The sequence below is a fragment of the Arachis ipaensis genome, chromosome B6 (genome assembly GCF_059453495.1).
Source record: "Arachis ipaensis isolate K30076 ecotype BB chromosome B6, ASM5945349v1, whole genome shotgun sequence".
NCBI lineage: Eukaryota > Viridiplantae > Streptophyta > Magnoliopsida > Fabales > Fabaceae > Arachis > Arachis ipaensis.
In genome coordinates this window covers 109,454,107-109,467,684 of record NC_142441.1, presented here as the reverse complement: position 1 = coordinate 109,467,684, position 13,578 = coordinate 109,454,107, and the positions used below count along the sequence as shown (strand labels likewise).

The 13,578-nt window shown below is 38.7% G+C and overlaps 1 pseudogene; it reads right to left on the bottom strand.

The window, feature by feature from the left end:
- Window positions 1-1,896: 1,896 nt before the first annotated feature.
- Window positions 1,897-3,722, bottom strand: LOC107648305 (cytochrome P450 CYP94D108 pseudogene; annotated as a pseudogene).
- Window positions 3,723-13,578: the final 9,856 nt, after the last annotated feature.

The window sequence follows — 13,578 nt, the reverse complement described above, 5'->3', positions numbered from 1 at the left end:
GTGAAATTTGGAGCAAACTCAGACTTATTTACAAAATAATCATTTATTTGAGGAAAATGAAGGAAATAAAAGAAGTTAGCATATTATTAGGTTGTTAATAGTTTGTTAGTGAATTTATTACTGATCTAATCAGTATTTATTATAACTAAATATAATGAGATGCATATGTAATTAACTCAACTTTAGACGATTATCAATTCATTCTTCACACTCTCATTACTCTTCTAGAAGTTTACTCTTTCTCTATTCTCTCTCCAATATATGGATTCTACCATTTTAATGGATTCACAAACAAGACCACTGATAATTACAAAAGCCATATTACGATCAACGCCAAAAAGTGTGGTCCGGATCCAACAAAAGACCTATCTGTATCCAAATTGCTTCATCTCTTGCATTGCTTAAACCTTAATTAATTAACTTTATTACCCGTTAAAATTCTTTAAGGTCATTAATTAAGTAAAGCCACCAGTTTGTTGCTTTTTTCCTCCATTATTTCAGAGTCCTCGAAATTTCTCTGCTCTTATTTGTCGGATATGCTTGTTTATTAATTACTTATAACCCAAAAGATTATATTTTACCACACGAAAAGGTTATGTAAAATTATCTTTAGAGCTTAAACATGGCATGATATAATTCCATTTAAGCATGTTGCTTTCTCTTGTGGCAAGCGCTTACCGATAAATGGTTATGCAAAATTAGCTATATATTAGCTAAGGTGTTTTTGGGTACTACCAATAATAACAATAATGCGAACTCGATCTAGAAGGTTGATTTATTGTTTTTATCAAGCAAGCTAGCTAGTTACGAAAGCTACTCTCTCAGTAATTCCATTTTTAAGAATTTTCCTTCCGATTAAAAGTAGTTCAATACTTCAATATTCTTTAAACAATGCTATCTGCGGTATATATGAATCCGGCCACTTCGTCAAATTTTGCATGAACTGTATATTATTAACAAGTTAATAAAAAAAGTGGAAATTTCGCTCCTTTCTTCATCATCTTTTAATTAGTTGTGTGAGATTATTTTCTCATCAATTGTCGGAAAAAGGAAAAGAAAAAGAAAAAGGGGAAAAGATTAACTAAGAAATTAAAAAAAGAGAAAAACTTGGGGTGTAGTATAATCAATCATGCTTGTTGGTAGCAATAGAACTACTATGAATTTGTCTTTGATATTCATCATTTTTCAATAAAACAAAAACACTAACCAGTTTTCATATAAACAATATAAGATGTGCAAACAGTGTTTATGAGTAGTATTCAAGCAAATTTCTGTATCCAAAATCAAGCACTTGTGAATAAAGTAACACTTAGATACAGTGTCTGTACTTTGAACTCATAATTCTAGGTTGAAATTAAAATAGCATCTAGTACCAATAGTTTTATTAGATTTTAGAAATCACATTTGTATTTTTTGTTAGTTTAAATTTTCCTATTGCCTGGTCGTTTGGTTACACGCTACTTCGTTCTAAAGACCAATGTGTTTTCTTGGTTTCACAATATAAGACTAATAGCATATGAACCTATTATTTTGAGTTTTAATAAATAATAAGTATCAACGCACTGCTGATAGTTTCCTTCTGGCTCCTTAGATTTCTCCACAAACCATATTTATTATTATTATTATTATTATTATTATTATTTACCAAAGACTCGCTCTCTCTATCAGCATTCAGCAACCCTAAATTCAGTAAATTCAGGTTTCCCGTCTCGTCAAGCCAACTTCAACTTCCGCCTAGTGAGGCGAAGTTCATTCCTCGATCCAACAATTAATATCATTTTGACTCAACAGTACTCTGTAGCTCCTCTTATTTCCCCCCTTCAAGATGAAACTCATAAATTACACTTTAATCATGCATATGCACATGGCTGCCAGTTCCATTAAGGTGTTGTGACGAGACCAAGAACTACACTATATATATATATGATCCATTAATTAAATGAAAACAACTTGGACGTATTCCAGAAAGGAATTAACAATCTCTTACAGCAAGTACTAATTCACAACCAACAACTAACGTATTAATGCAACATTTTAATTTCCGCAAAATACAGTGTATGTATATAGTATAGTTTACTATATACCTAAAAACCACATCCATCAACAACACCAAGTTTAGTCATGCATTTGTATCATCTTACACAGTACAGCACATGTTCACTCATAGCCTCACTCTCACTCTCACTCTCACAGGCAACCCCCCTTTCATCCTTAAAGTCAAAGCAATAAGGTGCTCAGGACACGTGTCCTTATCCACAGCATCAATCTCAAACCTCTCCAAAACAGAAGCCACAATGGACTTCATCTGAATATAAGCCATATCCTTGCCCAAACACATTCTCGGTCCAGCGTGAAATACCGGATACCGGAACGGGCTTTCACTTCTCCACACTTCATTACCATTCTCATCAAAATCAAACCACCTTTCGGGCTTATATTCCGTACAGTCCTTACCCCAGATACTCTCCATCCTCCCCATTGCGTAAGTATGATACATTATAAACCAATTCCTCTTTATCACCGTCCCATCCGGAAAAACGTCGTCGTTTAAGCAGTTCTTGAAGTCAACCGGCACTGGCGGGTACAATCTCATTGCCTCCGAAATCGCCGCCATCAAGTAGTTCATATCCTTCAGCTCTTCGTACCCAAACACCGCTTCCGCGTAAACGCACTTTTCGCGAACGCTTTTGATTTCTTTGATTATTTTTTCTTTGACGTCAGGCCTCGAAGAGAGAATCCAAAAGAACCAGCTCAGCGCGGACGACGTCGTATCGCGCCCCGCCAGAATCACGCTTATAACGATATCGCGGAGAAATTCTGGGGAGTTATCCTTGCGGCCAAGAACCGCGATAGTAAGTCCACGTCAGTGTTAGTGGGGCCCTTGGCTTCCATCCTGGACCTTATGATCTCATCGGCGAACGCGTGTACGGTGGAGATCGATTCTTTAAGCCTCTTTTCGTTTCCAACGTTGAGGAACCTCTTGATTCTCCATAACCAGTGAAACGCGCTCATGAACCTCCCCGAGCTCAGCGTCGCCGCGTCCTCGAAGGCCTGCATGAAACCGTCGCCGGAGAGGGCGGCGGATCTGCCACCGAGGCATGCAGGATCAACGTTGAACGCGAGCTTGCAGACGTTATCGAAGGCGAACCGTTCAAGAACGTCCTGCAAATCGAGAACCGTTTCTGTCTCCGACGCTCTTTGAAGCAAGGGAATGAGCCTCGTTTGGATCTCGACGGTGACGTTCTGGATGGCGAAGTTTCGAAGCGATTTGGTGTTGAATTCGTAGCTTGCGGTTTTGCGTTGAAGTTTCCAGAGGAATCCGTCGGAGTTGAAGATTCCATGGCCAAGAAAATCGTGGAGGAGGAAAAGGAAGCGGTTGCCCTTGGGGTAGTTATGGAAATTAGTCTTGAGGATGTGCTCGACGTTGTCGGGATTGGCGGTTAAGACGCCGTGGACGGTGCCGGGGCGGTAGAAAACGGCGGTTTGGGTGGAGGAGTGGCGGAGGATGTTGGTGGACCAGTCGAGGAAGCGGTGGCGATTGAGGATGAAGTCAGGGAGTGAACCTACGAGAGGGTAGGTTTTGAAGGGTTGTGTCTTGGTGGTGTAGAAATGACGAAGGTAGATGAAGATGAAAATGAAGAGAGAAAGGAAAAGTAGAAGGGATTCCATTGGGAAAAGATCGATATGGAAATCAAGAAATGTGAGAATGTCTGTGTGTGTGAGTGTTTAACTCTGTATTATATATAGGGTTTTGGAGTTTTGGTGAAGTGGCTTTATATTCGAAGGAAGGCAATTCTTTTAAGAAAAAACCATGTTAGAATGAATGAGATAAATAAAACAAGCTAATGTAGCTCGCTAAATATTGAAAGGATAAAAGCTCAAACTCATGCAATTTTAATTTATAGACAACTACTCAAATGAAAGATGACATCTTTTTATAAAGATGTTTTGTTAAAAAATATAATTTATTTATTTAGTTATATTTTAAATAAAGATAATATTTTTAGAATATATTAAAATCTAATTATATAATTCATTATTCAAATATTAAAAAAAATATTTTTATATAAACACAATTATAAAATTTTTATAGTAGTATCTACTTAATTTATATTGGGCAGCATTTTAAACTAGCAGTTCATATCTTTATCTTTAGCCTAATACTCTAACCCTTTATTTTTATTTAATATTTGTAAATATTATTATTTGTTAACTGATGTCCAAATTAATAAATTTTTTTGGTCTTTTGATATTATTTTATTAAAATTTTTATTGATAAATTAAAACTGAAACTCACTTTCATAATTGTAATATTTAGTGTTAGATTACCAAAAAATGTGATGATTTGGAGATTGGGTGAAGTAGAAGACGATAGAAGTGATGTATTCTTCACAAAACATGGAATACGTTACCGAAACTGTCGCGTCTTTCTTCAAGTTAAATTAAATCACATACATCTCTTTCATGTTGAATCACTATAAACATTAAGAATCCATTTCAGTCAAAGCTGTGATCCCATATTCCTTTTATGTTTATAGCTATATATACTAACAACCAAGATTTCATTACCAACAATGCTATTACACTTTAATTATCATTGAATCAATAATTTAATTTTTTTGATTTCATACTATTATTACAAATTTTAACATATTAAATATTAATATATATACACAATTTAATATACAAATTTAGCTAAAATATAACAGATATTGCTAATAAATTTATGAGTAAATTAAAAGAAAAATTTTCTATACGTCCGGCGGGAAAGCTTCATTAAGCACCATTGTTCTGAAAATCGAACCGGACCGGCCGATTCAACTGAATTAATTGAGAACCGATTATCTGACCAATTCAGGTGATGTCAAAAATCGTTTGACAAAAAACCGATAAAAAAATCAGTCGAATTGACAATTAACCGGTGAACCAGTAAAACCAGTTGGTTTTTGACGGTTTTCAAAGGTTAAAAAAAAATTTAAAAAACCTATATAAAAGCTACCCACTACCCAGTTACCTCTCTCTCTCTCAGAAGAAAACCCTAATACCCTTTTCTCTCCCTCTCTGAGTTCCAGCGCCGCTGGTGCACGAAATTGTGATGTCAATGTTCACATTACTCTCTTACAACTTCGCACAACTAACCAGCAAGTGCACTAAGTCGTCCAAGTAATACCTTACGTGAGTAAGGGTCGATCCCACGGAGATTGTTGGCTTCAAGCAAGCTATGGTTATCTTGTAACTCTTAGTCAGGATATAATATCAATGATAATTTTTAGTTTGAATTGTAAAAAGTAAAAGGGCAGAACACAAATTATACTTGTATGCAGTAATGGAGAATATGTTGGAGTTTTGGAGATGCTTTGTCTTCTAAATCTCTGCTTTCCTCTGTCTTTTTGTTCACGCACGCACGTCCTCCTATGGCAAGCTGTGTGTTGGTGGATCATCGTTGTCAATGGCTACCATCCATCCTTCCAGTGAAAAGGGTCCAGGTGCGCTGTCACCGCACGGCTAATCATCTGCAGGTTCTCAATCGTACCGGAATAGGATTTACTATCCTTTTGCGTCTATCACTACGCCCAGCACTCGCGAGTTTGAAGCTCGTCACAGTCATTCAATCCCTGAATCCTACTCGGAATACCACAGACAAGGTTTAGACTTTCCGGATTCTCTTGAATGCTGCCATCAATCTAGCTTATACCACGAAGATTCTGATTAAGTGATCCAAGAGATATTCATTCATTCTAAGGTGGAACGGAAGTGGTTGTCAGGCACGCGTTCGTGGGGGAATGATGATGATTGTCACGTTCATCACATTCATGTTGAAGTGCGAATGGATATCTTAGATAGGAACACGCATGTTTGAATGGAAAACAGAAATACTTGCATTAATTCATCGAGACACAGCAGAGCTCCTCACCCCCAACAATGGAGTTTACAGACTCATGCCGTTAAAGAGTACAAATTTCAGATCTAAAAATGTCATGAGATGAAAATTAAATCTCTAAAAGTTGTTTAAATACTAAACTAGTAACCTAGGTTTACAGAAAATGAGTAAACTATGATAGATAGTGCAGAAATCCACTTCTGGGGCCCACTTGGTGTGTGCTGGGATTGAGACTAAAGCTTCTCACGCGCCTGGGCTGTTTTGGGCGTTCAACACTAGGCTGTAACCTGTTTCTGGCGTTGAACTCCAACTTGTAACGTGTTTCTGGCGCTGGACGCTAGACTGCAACATAGAACTGGCGTTGAACGCCAGTTTACGTCATCTATCCTTGAGCAAAGTATGGACTATTATATATTGTTGGAAAGCCCTGGATGTCTACTTTTCAACGCAATTAGAAGCGCACCATTTGGACTCTTGTAGCTCCAGAAATTCCATTCCGAGTGCAGAGAGGTCAGAATCCAACAGCATCAGCAGTCCTTTTTCAGCCTGAATCAGATTTTTGCTCAACTCCCTCAATTTCAGCCAGAAAATACCTGAAATTATAGAAAAGCACAAAAACTCATAGTAAAGTCTAGAAATATGAATTTTGACTAGAAACTTATGAAAATAAACTAAAAACTAACTAAAACATACTAAAAACTATGTGAAATTAACCCCAAAAAGCGTATAAAATATCCGCTCATCACAACACCAAACTTAAACTGTTGCTTGTCCCCAAGCATCTAGATAAATAAAATAGAATAATAATAAGTCAGGAAGCAATAATGTCTCAGAGTTTTTTTTGAGTGAAGCTCAGATTCTAATTAGATGAGCGGGACTAGTAGCTTTTTGCTTCCGAACAGTTTTGGCACCTCACTTTATCCATTGAAGCTCAGAGTGATTGGCATCTATAGGAACTTAGAATTCAAATTGTGTTATTGATTCTCCTATTTCAGTATGATGATTCTTGAACACAGCTACTTTATGAGTCTTGGCCGTGGCCCTAAGCACTTTGTTTTCCAGTATTACCACCGGATACATAAATGCCACAGACACATAATTGGGTGAACCTTTTCAGATTGTGACTCAACTTTGCTAAAGTCCCCAATTAGAGGTGTCCAGGGTTCTTAAGCACACTCTTCTTTTGCTTTGGACCTTGACTTTAACCGCTCAGTCTCAAGTTTTCACTTGACACCTTCACGCCACAAGCACATGGTTAGGGACAGCTTGGTTTAGCCGCTTAGACCAGGATTTGGTTTCCTCTGATGATGCTCAAAGCCTTGGATCCTTTTTATTACCCTTGCCTTTTGATTTTTAAGGGTTATTAGCTTTTTGCTCTTGCCTTTTGGCTTTAAGAGCTTTGGCTTTTTCTGCTTGCTTTTTCTTTTTTCTTTCTCTATATTTTTTTTTCTGCATGCTTTTGTATTCACTGCTTTTTCTTGCTTCAAGAATCATTTTTATGATTTTTCAGATTATCAATAACATGTCTCATGTTCATCATTCTTTCAAGAGCCAACATATTTAACAGTCTTAAACATCAAATTCAAAAGACATATGCACTATTCAAGCATTCATTCAGAAGACAAAAAGTATTGCCACCACATATAAATAATTAGAATTTTTCTTATTAAAAACTCGAAAATTATTGACTCCTTATTCTAAAGAAAACCTTCTATTTTATTCATGTTTAATGATGATGAGAAAAATAAATTATAGCTTAATTGGAGATAAAATAAAAAATATAGATACTAATTACTACTATATGACTCCTAAGGTAAAACTCAAATAAAAAAAAGTTATCACAGGGTTAAGGTTAAGATCAGAACTCAAAAACCTTGACCTTGGGAAGCGGATGCCTCTTTAGTCTGTGGAGTGCTTGGCCCTTCAAGAGATAGTTTCTGACGCTTTAGTTCTCTTAATTCATGCCCTTGCACTTCTTGTTCTCTGAGCAGTTTGCAAAGCATGATATTTTGATTTTGCTGTTCTTCCTTCATTTGGTCCATGGTTTCTTGCAACTTAGTAACAGATGCTTCAAGATGCTCCCAGTATTCAAATTGAGGGAGTTCTGGTAGGAGTTCTTGCGCCCTTCTCTTGATGGTGTCATTCTGCACTTGTTGTTTTTCCATTGTGATTTTAGTGATTGGCTGCTCCACTGAGATATACTCTGTTATTCCCATCTTTACTCCAGCATCTTTGCAGAGCATAAAGATTAGGCTTGGATAAGCCAACCTGGCATTCTTAGAGTTCTTGTTTGCAAGTATGTAGAATTCGAATGGGATCAGTTGATGAATTTCTACTTCTTTTCCCAACATAATGCAATGGATCATCACTGCTCTTCTAACATTGACTTCAGAACGGTTGCTGGTGGGCAATATAGAACGCCCAATGAAGTCCAGCCATCCTCTGGCGACTGGTTTGAGATCTTCTCTCTTGAGTTGATTTGGGACACCCTTCGTGCTGGTGGTCCACCTGGCTCCAGGGATGCATATATCCTCTAGAATCTTATCCAGGCCCTTGTTTGTTCTCATCATTCTCCTATTGAAGGAGTCTGGGTCATCTTTCAGCTGAGGTAGCTTAAAGATCTCCCTGATTTTGTCAGGGTGGATGTGAACAATCTTTCCTCTGACCACAGTCCTATAGTCATAGAGGGCAGTTCCAGATATTCTCTACCTATCTGTTTGCCACAGATTAGCGTAGAATTCCTGAACCATATTCCTTTCCACTTTCGTTTCAGGATTAGCTAGGACTTCCCAGTTCTTGTTTCGAATCTGCTCTTGGATCTCCGGATATTAATCTTCTTTCAGATCGAACTTGACTTCCGGGATCACTGATCTTAGACCCATTATTTTGTAGTAATGGTCTGAATGTTCTTTGGTTAAGAACCTCCCTTGATTCCAAAGTGGTTTTGGAACACTCTCTTTCTTGCCTCTTGGAGTGGGTTGTTTTCCTTTAGGAGCCATGATCTTAGTGGGTATGGTTTAGTGATCACGGATAAACACACCAAACTTAGAGGATTGCTTGTCCTCAAGCAAAAGAAAAGAAAGGAGAGGGATAGAAGGAGAGCTAGTGTTGAATGGTGGATGAGAGGAGGGAGGCCGAATGTGTTATTAAAAGGGAGGGGGGTGGGTTTTCAAAAATAGGGAGAAAGATAAGATAGAAGATATGATTTAAAAAGAAATAAGTATGATAAGAAAAGATATAATTTAAAATTGAAGAGATATGAAAGATATTTGAAAAAGATAAATTTGGAATTTTGAAAAAGATAATATGGAGATTTAAAAAAATATATTGATTAGTTGAAAAGATTTTAGAATGAAAAGAGATAGATTTGTTTTGAAAATTTGAAAAGAGTTGAATTGGCTTGAAAAAAGGATTTGTGCTTATGGATTAAGATACATTTGATATTTTTAAAGTAGGGTTTTTAGAAATTAGGGATTTTAGAAATCAGGGTTTGTAACATGTTTATGCAAGAAATCATGAATTGAAACATGAAAATTAAAATTTAAAATGAAAAATATGAAGTAAAAACGAAATTACCTCCTCCCCACCATCCTGGCGTTTGAACGCCCAAACGCTGCATGTCTTGGGCGTTCAACGCCCAACTGCTGCTTCTCCTGGGCGTTCAACGCCCAGCAGTTGCTTCTTTCTGGCGTTGAACGCCAGGAACTCCTTTGTCATTGGGCGTTTTTCTGAACGCCCAGGACGCTGTAAATCTGGCGTTAAACGCCCAGATGGCTATCCTTACTGGCGTTCAACGCCCAGTGGATGCTTCTTTTGGGCGTTGAACGCCCAAAATAGACTTTTACTGGCGTTTTCTTGCCAGTGAGCTCTTTTTCTCTGTTTTGTGTGCAGAATCCTTTTGTAACCCTGTAAACTTATACAATTGACTCTTTACCTTAGTATCAATGAACTTTATATAAACAAATAAAATCAAGAATAGGGCAAAATGCTTAGAGGAAGTGATGCCCCATGGCTGGGTTGCCTCCCAGCAAGCACTTCTTTATTGTCTTTAGCTGGACCTTGCTGAGTTTTTAATCTAGCCTCAGCCTTGAGCACTCTTGCTCAACATTGCCTTCAAGATAGTGCTTGATTCTCTGTCCATTAACAATGAACTTCTTATCAGAATCAATATCTTGAAGCTCCATATAACCATATGGTGATACACTTGTAATCACATATGGTCCCCTCCACCGGGACTTCAGTTTTCCGGGGAATAGCCTGAGCCTAGAGTTAAACAACAGAACCTTTTGTCCTGGTTCAAAGATTCTAGATGACAGCTTTCTGTCATGCCACCTTTTTGACTTCTCTTTATAAAGCTTGGCATTTTCGAAGGCAGTGAATCTGAATTCCTCTAGCTTATTCAGCTGGAGCAATCTTTTTTTTCCAGCTAAGTTGGCATCAAAGTTTAGGAATCTGGTTGCCCAGTAGGCCTTATGTTCCAGTTCCACGGGCAGGTGACAAGCCTTACCATACACAAGTTGGTACGGAGAGGTCCCTATAGGAGTCTTGAATGCTGTTCTGTAAGCCCACAGAGCATCATCCAAGCTTCGTGCCCAATCCTTTCTACGGGTACTTACAGTCCGTTCCAGGATTCTTTTCAGTTCTCTGTTAGAAACTTCAGCTTGCCCATTTGTCTGTGGATGATATGGAGTTGCCACCTTGTGGCGAATCCCATACCGGACCATGGCGGAGTAAAGCTATTTGTTACAGAAGTGAGTGCCCCCATCACTGATTAGCACCCTAGGGACACCAAATCTGCTGAATATATGTTTTTGGAGGAATTTCAGTACTGTTTTAGTATCATTGGTGGGTGTGGCAATGGCCTCTACCCATTTTGATACATAGTCAACTGCCACCAGAATATAAGTGTTTGAGTATGATGGTGGGAAAGGCCCTATGAAATCAATTCCCCATACGTCAAACAACTCAATCTCCAAGATTCCTTGTTGAGGCATGGCGTAACTATGAGGTAAATTACCAGCTTTCTGGCAACTGTCACAGTTACGCACAAACTCTCGGGAATCTCTGTAGAGTGTAGGCTAGTAGAAACCACATTGGAGGACCTTGGTGGCTGTTCGCTCTCCTCCGAAATGGCCTCTATATTGTGATCCATGGCAATGCCATAGGATCTTCTGTGCTTCTTCTCTAGGTACACACCTACGTATTATTCCGTCTGCACATCTCTTAAAGAGATAGGGTTCATCCCACAAGTAGTACTTTGCATCAGTAATTAATTTTTTCTTTTGTTGCCTGCTGTACTCCTTGGGAATGAACCTTGCAGCTTTGTAGTTTGCAATGTCTGCAAACCATGGTAATTCCTGAATGGCGAACAAATGCTCATCCGGAAAGGTTTCAGAGATCTTAATAGAGGGGGAGGATGCCCCTTCCACTGGTTCTATCCGGGTCAGCAACTTGGTTCTCTGTCCCTTTTCTGTCTCTTATTTCTATATCAAACTCTTGCAGAAGCAACACCCATCTTATGAGTTTGGGTTTTGAATCCTGCTTTGTGAGTAGATATTTAAGAGCAGCATGATCTATGTACACAATCACTTTTGATCCTACTAAGTATGATCTAAACTTGTCAATGGCATAAACCACTGCAAGTAATTCTTTTTCTGTGGTTGTGTAATTCTTCTGGGCATTATTCAAAACATGGCTAGCATAATAAATGACATGCAGAAGCTTGTCATGCCTCTGCCCCAGTACTGCACCAATGGCGTGATCACTGGCATCACACATTAATTCAAATGGTAATGTCCAGTCTGGTGCAGAGATAACTGGTGCTGTGACCAGTTTAGCTTTCAGAGTTTCAAACGCTTGCAGGCACTCTGTGTCAAACACAAATGGTGTGTCAGCAGCTAGCAGGTTGCTTAGAGGTTTTGCAATTTTTGAAAAATCCTTTATAAACCTCCTATAGAATCCTGCATGCCCCAGAAAGCTTCTGATTGCCTTAACATTGGCAGGTGGTGGTAACTTTTCAATTACCTCTATTTTAGCTTGATCCACCTCTATTCCCTTGTTTGAAATTTTATGCCCAAGGACAATCCCTTCAGTCACCATAAAGTGACATTTTTCCCAGTTTAAAACCAGGTTGGTCTCTTGGCATCTTTTCAAAACCAGTGTCAGGTGATCAAGACAGGAGCTGAATGAGTCTCCATATACTGAGAAGTCATCCATGAAGACTTCCAGAAATTTTTCCACCATATCAGAGAAAATAGAGAGCATGCATCTCTAAAAGGTTGCAGGTGCATTACACAGCCCAAATGGCATTCTTCTGTAAGCAAATACTCCAGATGGACATGTGAATGCTGTTTTCTCTTGATCCTGGGGATCTACTGCAATTTGATTGTAGCCTGAATAGCCATCCAAAAAGCAGTAATAATTATGACCTGCTAGTCTTTCTAGCATTTGGTCTATGAATGGTAAAGGAAAATGATTCTTTCTGGTGGCTGTATTGAGTATTCTATAATCAATACACATGCGCCACCCTGTAACTGTTCTTGTAGGAACCAGTTCATTTTTTCATTATGAACTACTGTCATGCCTCCCTTTTTGGGGACAACTTGGACATGGCTCACCCAGGGGCTATCAGAAATAGGATAAATAATCCCAGCCTCCAGTAATTTGGTGACCTCTTTCTGCACCACTTCCTTCATGGCTGGATTTAGCTGCCTCTGTGGTTGAACCACTGGCTTAGCATTATCCTCCAGTAAGATCTTGTGCATGCATCTAGCTGGGCTTATGCCCTTAAGGTCACTTATGGACCACCCAAGAGCTGTGTTGTGTGTCCTTAGCACTTGAATTAGTGCTTCCTCTTCCTATGGATTTAAAGCAGAGCTTATGATCACTGGAAAAGTATCATCTTCTCCCAGAAATGCATATTTCAGGGATGGTGGTAATAGTTTGAGCTCGGGTTTAGGAGGTTTTTCCTCTTCCTGAGGAAATTTCAGAGACTCTTTTAATTCCTCTGAATCCTCTAGATCAGGTGGAACATCTTTAAAGATGTTTTCCAGCTCTGATTCGAGACTCTCAGCCATGTTGATCTCTTCTACCAAAGAGTCAATAAGATCAACTTTCATGCAGTCTTTTGGTGTGTCTGGATGCTGCATGGCATTGACAGCATTCAACTTAAACTCATCCTCATTGACTCTCAGGGTTATTTCCCCCTATTGAACATCAATGAGAGTTCGTCCAGTTGCTAGGAAAGGTCTTCCTAGAATGAGAGTAGCATTCTTGTGCTCCTCCATCTCCAGTACTACAAAGTCAGTGGGAAAGGCGAATGGCCCAACCCTGACAATCATGTCCTCAATCACGCCTGATGGGTATTTAATGGAGCCATCAGCAAGTTGGTGGCATATCCGGGTTGGTTTAACTTCTTCAGTTAAACCAATCTTTCTGATGGTGGATGCAGGTATTAGGTTGATGCTTGCCCCAAGATCACATAAGGCTGTCTTGGTGCAGTTACCCTCTAATATGCATGGTATCAGGAAGCTTCCGGGATCTTTAAGCTTTTCAGGAAAGCTTTTCAGAATGACTGCACTGCATTCTTCAATTAGGAGAACTCTTTCAGTTTCTCTCCAATCCTTCTTATGACTTAAGATTTCTTTCATGAACTTGGCATAAGAAGGTATTTGCTCAAGTGCCTCTGCAAACGGAAT